Below are 6,000 nucleotides of genomic sequence, written 5' to 3' on the forward strand. Positions count from 1 at the left end.
TCGGTCATTTTAAGAGGGGGAACAGGTCATATCACCCAATAAATGTTTAACAAATTGTTAAAAATATATTTAAAAATTAATTAATCCCCAACCATCATCTTGAAATGGTCCAATATATATATATAAACACCTTTTGGTTCATATTATAGATTTATAAAGGTAAAGGTAAAGGTATCCCCTGTGCAAGCACCGAGTCATGTCTGACCCTTGGGGTGACGCCCTCTAGCGTTTTCATGGCAGACTCAATACAGGGTGGTTTGCCAGTGCCTTCCCCAGTCATTACCGTTTACCACCCAGCAAGCTGGGTACTCATTTTACCGACCTCGGAAGGATGGAAGGCTGAGTCAACCTTGAGCCGGCTGCTGGGATCGAACTCCCAACCTCATGGGCAAAGCTTTCAGGTGGCTGCCTTACCACTCTGCACCACAAGAGGCTCTATAGATTTATAAAACGTATCATATTCTTTTCAGCTCGACTGTATTACAGAGCATTTTACTTTCAATTTATTCTGTAACAGAGTTGTACTTTCCCTCCAGTTCCTTTAGCCTCTCTGTCCTCTGACAGAGGTGCAACTTGGAATACATAAAAAACATTGTTAACTAGAATGACAATATAGGATTCCTTTATTAAACGAAGTACCTCACTTGTAGAAAGAGTTCAAGGCTTTCTAGTCTAAGGAAGTTTGAAGTTTGCAACATTATGCAGCAACCAAATATAATCTACCTACTTCACTCTGCTGCAGCACTGGATCAGAGTCTGCATTTCAGTATACCAGCATTAGCATAAATTAGAACAAAACCCACGTCAAGCGCTCTCCTGTTTTTGATGCACACCAATGTCTGCCTATTATGTACTTGCCTGTCTCCAGCAATCAGAAATGCTGGATGAGGACAGGGGAACATACCACATTGTGACATCAAGCTACAAAGATATGGGGGGTGTCATTTTTGGCAGCTGCCCCAAGATAAGGGTTACTCTTGGCTTCAGCCTAGTAATTGTAACAGAGCTCCCGTCAAGTACTTATAATGGTGTACAGAAACCAGATCAACAGTGGGATGAGAAGTAGAATCTTCTTATTACACAAGTGGTCATTTTGCCTGTACTGCGATATTATTCTTCCCTCCGACAGTCATTTATGTCTCTGAATGCCCTGGATTATTTGGCCCTCTCTTTTTTCACTAGCAGAAATTTCACCAGTCATGACATAAATAAATGAAAATCAGCGACATGGTGCTCCTAGATGGGATCTTTACAGATCTCACAGCAATATCTCTATATAGTTACAAGCGATAGCTAACAAAGGCAACTTAAATCACCTCCCAAGGAGCTATATAATTACATTGTCCTCCTCTGCCCTGCCCCCATTATCTCTTCCTATTTATATAGTTTCCTGGGGAACATCAGCACAATATCCATCCATTAATTACCTTCTCAATTGCAATTTTCAGAAATCATTTCTGAAGGCAGATGCAGTTACCTACCAGCAGTTTCCATTGTAAAAATAGAACCTTCAGTCAAGGTGATCTTTGAAACAGCATCTTTCCCTGTGTTGTATCAAAGAAATACTGCACTACAGAATAATTCCCTCTCAACTGTTTGGAAACTGAGCACCTTGTTTCTAAGGCTTATTTCTGTGACTTTACATCACCAAAGTAGACTTTGGACAGGTGGCAAAATATTCACATCAACAACACACAGGGAAGTGTTTATTTTATTTTTTATAAAGGTAACCGGCCTTGAGTCCAAGGAGGAAGGCAGGTTAGAAATATAATAAATAATAATAAAAGAATGAAGCAAAACTTCACGGACAATAGATGACAGCATAATATTTGGACATCTCATTGGCCCCACCCTAGACAAACAGTGCTAGCACACAGAACAAAGTTTTATTCAAGGTATAAGAAAGATTTCATGTGGTTTTGTTGTTCTTAAAGATACCGCTGGGCTCAAACTTCATTCCGCTGCTTTAGACCAACACAGCTACCCACCAGAATCCTGCATTAGAGCACCTTTGCTCTTCCTCGTCAATGCATTCTTCATGTATTTATCACTCTTTCACTTAATGGTCTCATACTGCAGAATTTTCAAAATGAGGGGTGCGTAAACATAAACACAACAGAGAAAGAGAAACATGAAACAGGGAGGGGGGGGCAGAATGATTAACACTAAACACAAAGCTTCCCGGGAAGTGGGTTTGCGCCCGAGACCTCAAAGGGAGCCACTTTAATTTCCCCTTATTTAACTAAATGCAAGGCAAACAAAAGATTACCCAATCAAAAAGGGCAGAGTCCAAACAAAAGCCCACATATGAAACCAGTGGTGAGTCATTGTTACCTTAGTAACAGTGTTTATTACTCATTTACTTTTGCAACTAGGGTTTATTGACATGCTAGGTTTAATTTTAAAACAATGTACTTCAGTTGTATCCCACCTATCTCCCCAAGAAGCTCACACCATTCTTCTTTCCTCTTTTATCTTCACAACTCTGTGAGGTGGGGTAGGCGGAAAGGGACCGGCCCAAGGTCACCCCGAGAGCATCCATGTCAGAGCAGGGATGCAGATTTGGGGTCTCCCACATGCTAGTCCGACACTCTGTCTAACCATTGCACCACACTGTCTCTGAAGCCAATTGAGGAAAACAAACCTCCAATGCTAAATCAGACACATTGATATCAATAAAATGTGCACACTTGGAATTCTTGATCATTGCTTTTTCCTTTCTACAAAACCAGCAATAACCTCTTAGGCACATTCTCACATGACAGGACTGTGCAGTTCTACTGTCGTTCCATGACTGATTTTGACAACAATCCTAATTTCACTTGATATGGCAGTGAAATCCCATTAAACTCTGCAAGATAACAGGCAATAACGGACCTTGTGCATGTCAATCTCAGCCTGACCTACCTCAAAGGAGGACTGTTTTGAGAATACAATAGTTGAAAGAAGAACAAAGTTATAAGCTGCTTTGGGCCCCCAGTGGAGAGAAAAGCAAAGTATAAATATCTAAAACACACTAATAAACAGTATTGGTAGAGAGATATGTTCCTACTAACGCAATTACTGATGGCCACCATAATCCCTACCATGAGCACATTGTGAAAAATAATTCTGGTTTTATTTTTGCCCATGTTTACTTGGAAGAAGAGCTGGGTTGTTTTTTTTTGTTTTTTTACCCAAAGGTGTCTCAAAATAGCTTACGATTGCCGACCCTTCCTCTCCCTACAGCCAACACCCTTGGAGATAGGTGAAGCTAAAAGTTTTGAGAGAACTGGGAGTGGCCCAAGGTCACCCAACTGGCTGCATGTGGAGGAGGAGGAGGGAAGGGTCCCAGTTCTCCAGATTACAGGCCTCTGCTCTTGACCATGACACCAAGCTGGTTCTCAATGTTTGTGACAGCTACAAGCCAGGCTACATACCTATAAATAACTCCAGAAAACAGAGATTTCCAGGCTAGCATTGGGCCTATTAACAACTTCTCTCCTTGCCATGTCGGGATGAAAGCTATTGTCCTCCAAGTCCCCTGATAAGACAGGCTGTATTTAATCTGGTGGGTCACCAGTTGTGCACCTCAAAATAGGCTTCTAAATCAGAGACGGCGAGAAGGGAAGAAATTCACCCCCTAATCATTCTTGTGAGAAGCAACATATTTAAGGCACAGAAATCTGATTTGGAATTCACGCTGCACACAGGCTGGGCTCTTTCTTATTCCTTTGTTGGTCGGTCACATGTAGTCCCGGAACACATTTGTCTGCTAAGTGCCCTGATGGCAAACCTCCTGGGAATCTCCTGTATTCAGACTTTAGTACCATTATGGAGGAAAGGCAGGATATCATCATCAATAGGGATAATAATACTGTTAAAACCACAGATGTTTCTAAACCTCATTTTAACAAGACAGCTTAATCTCTTTTTTTAAGACCCAGGAAAAAGTCTCAAGGATATGAACCAGTTCTTGTGTTGACCAGAACCTGCGGGGGGGGGGGGGGGGGAGATGGAGAAAGCACCATTTCAGGGCAGAAAGAAATTTATTTGTAACTTTTACAGCCTACCTCTACATGCTATGATCAATCTGCACTTTATGTCTAAGCCTTCCTGTGGGATTCTAAATACAAAGCCTGAAGTGCCAGTTATTCTGGACTAGACATTTGCTGTAAGAATGTCAAAAACACTATAAAATATTCACACACAATCCCAATATATCAGAAATGGCGAGGGGAGCCCCTTCAGTCCTAACCCCCCCCCCCTCACCCCAATCTCTTATTCTCAAATTTCATTTACCTGCCAAGGGATGCTGTACAAACAGCACAGAGGAATTCAGTATTCAGAACAGGATCCTGAATAGATGTTTGATTTTGTTTCTTAACACCTCAAGAAGGGTCCTGCATCATCTTCAAAATGAGCACATTTATTTTCACTGGTGTTGTTTTTGCGCACAACAGCCCTTACGACAGACACATGGGTTAAGTTCCCAGACAGCAATTTTCAAATAAATGCACATGGAGAAAGGACAAAGTTTGAATCCTGGGGCACCCTCAAGACCAGTAACGTTTTATTTTTAGGTATAAAGTTCCATGTGCATGCACACTTCATCACTTGCAATGAAACGGAAAAGTGTGCAGGCACACAACAGCTGATCCCCAAAATAAATTGGTCTTCAAGGGGCCCCTGGACTCAAAACGTTGCTCGGCTGCTTCAGGCCAACAAGGAGACCCACTTGAATAGATCCACGTGGAGAAAAAACAGGACCCGGGTATCTCAAGCCAGCCTCCAGGCAGGACCTGGGGCTTCCCCCCGGAATGACAGCTCCACTACAGGCAACTGAGACCAGCTCCCCTGGAAGAAACGGCTGCCTTTTCAGGGGGGCTCCACACGAAGCTCTCTCCCGCCCACTCCCAAAGTCTCCAGGCATACCTCCACCGGGAGCTGGCAACCCACCCCCGCGCCCTGTCCCGCTCAGGCGCGCCAGACCCTTCCTTGGGGACTGGAGGGGCGATTTTTCCACTCTCCAGGAAGCCCCCTTGCCACTTGCCCCTGCCCGACCGCAGCCCCCAAAAGCCACCAAGGGGAGCGCGCGTCCGAAAAGGATGGGGGGGGGTCTCCGTGGCCTTTCCTCTCCGCCCCCCGCCCTCCTCGGGGCTCACCGGCGGGAGATCCCGGCCCCAAGAGGCGGCGGGGGAGGCGCGGCGCTCCTTCCTCCTTCCTCCTTCTCCTCCGGGCCGCGACGGCGGAGGGAGCGTGGCCGCCTGGCCGGGGAGTTTCCGGGCGGGGAAAGAAAGTCGAAACCAGCGGGAGGGACGCAGGCTGGAGGAGGCGGCGGCGCCCAGGTGCTCCACGGACCGCCCCTCGGCACGGAGCCGCCGAGCGCAGGCAGGCCCCGCCCCCAGGGACACACCTGGCCAGGTACGGCGCACACGCGTCCGCCCCAGGAAAGCGCCCTGCGCAGGAAGGCCCACGCGGACGCACGCCAGGGCGCATCTGGAGAACTGTGCGGGCACCGAGGAGCTCATTCCCCAGAAGTGCCCTCGGGGGTCCTTTAGGGTCTGCATCCCCCTGGAAAAGTCCAAAGGACAGGGACAGGGAAGCTTATCTCCAGAATGACCCTCTTCAAGGTGCCCCAGACTCAGGCTTTGTCCTGCTGCTTCAGACCCACAGGGCCACCCCCTGGATCCCCCTGGAGAAGTCTGCAGGCATATGGAGGCTTTATTTTAAAAACCACGAGCCACTTGTGGCGCAGAGTGGTAAGGCGGCCGACATGCTGTCTAAAGCTCTGCCCATGAGGCTGGGAGTTCGATCCCAGCAGCTGGCTCAAGGTTGACTCAGCCTTCCATCCTTCCGAGGTCGGTCAAATGAGTACCCAGCTTGCTGGGGGGTAAACGGTAATGACTGGGGAAGGCACTGGCAAACCACCCCGTATTGAGTCTGCCATGAAAACGCTGGAGGGCGTCACCCCAAGGGTCAGACATTACCCGGTGCTTGCACAGGGGATGTTGTTGTTAT

The 6,000-nt window shown here is 46.6% G+C and overlaps 1 protein-coding gene across 4 annotated transcripts in view; it reads right to left on the minus strand.

The window, feature by feature from the left end:
• The window catches only part of LOC143823165 (ligand of Numb protein X 2-like), a 45,522-nt gene extending 40,189 nt beyond the window's left edge, over positions 1-5,333 (minus strand). The window contains exon 1 of one of the 4 annotated variants that reach the window (XM_077309166.1): positions 5,145-5,333. The gene's annotated coding sequence lies outside the window, so the exon portion shown is untranslated. Of the gene's footprint in view, positions 1-1,481; positions 1,639-5,144 lie in introns of those variants that run through there. The other 3 variants (XM_077309165.1, XM_077309164.1, XM_077309170.1) reach the window with 3 other exon arrangements.
• Positions 5,334-6,000: the final 667 nt, after the last annotated feature.

The sequence above is a fragment of the Paroedura picta genome, chromosome 13 (genome assembly GCF_049243985.1).
Source record: "Paroedura picta isolate Pp20150507F chromosome 13, Ppicta_v3.0, whole genome shotgun sequence".
NCBI lineage: Eukaryota > Metazoa > Chordata > Lepidosauria > Squamata > Gekkonidae > Paroedura > Paroedura picta.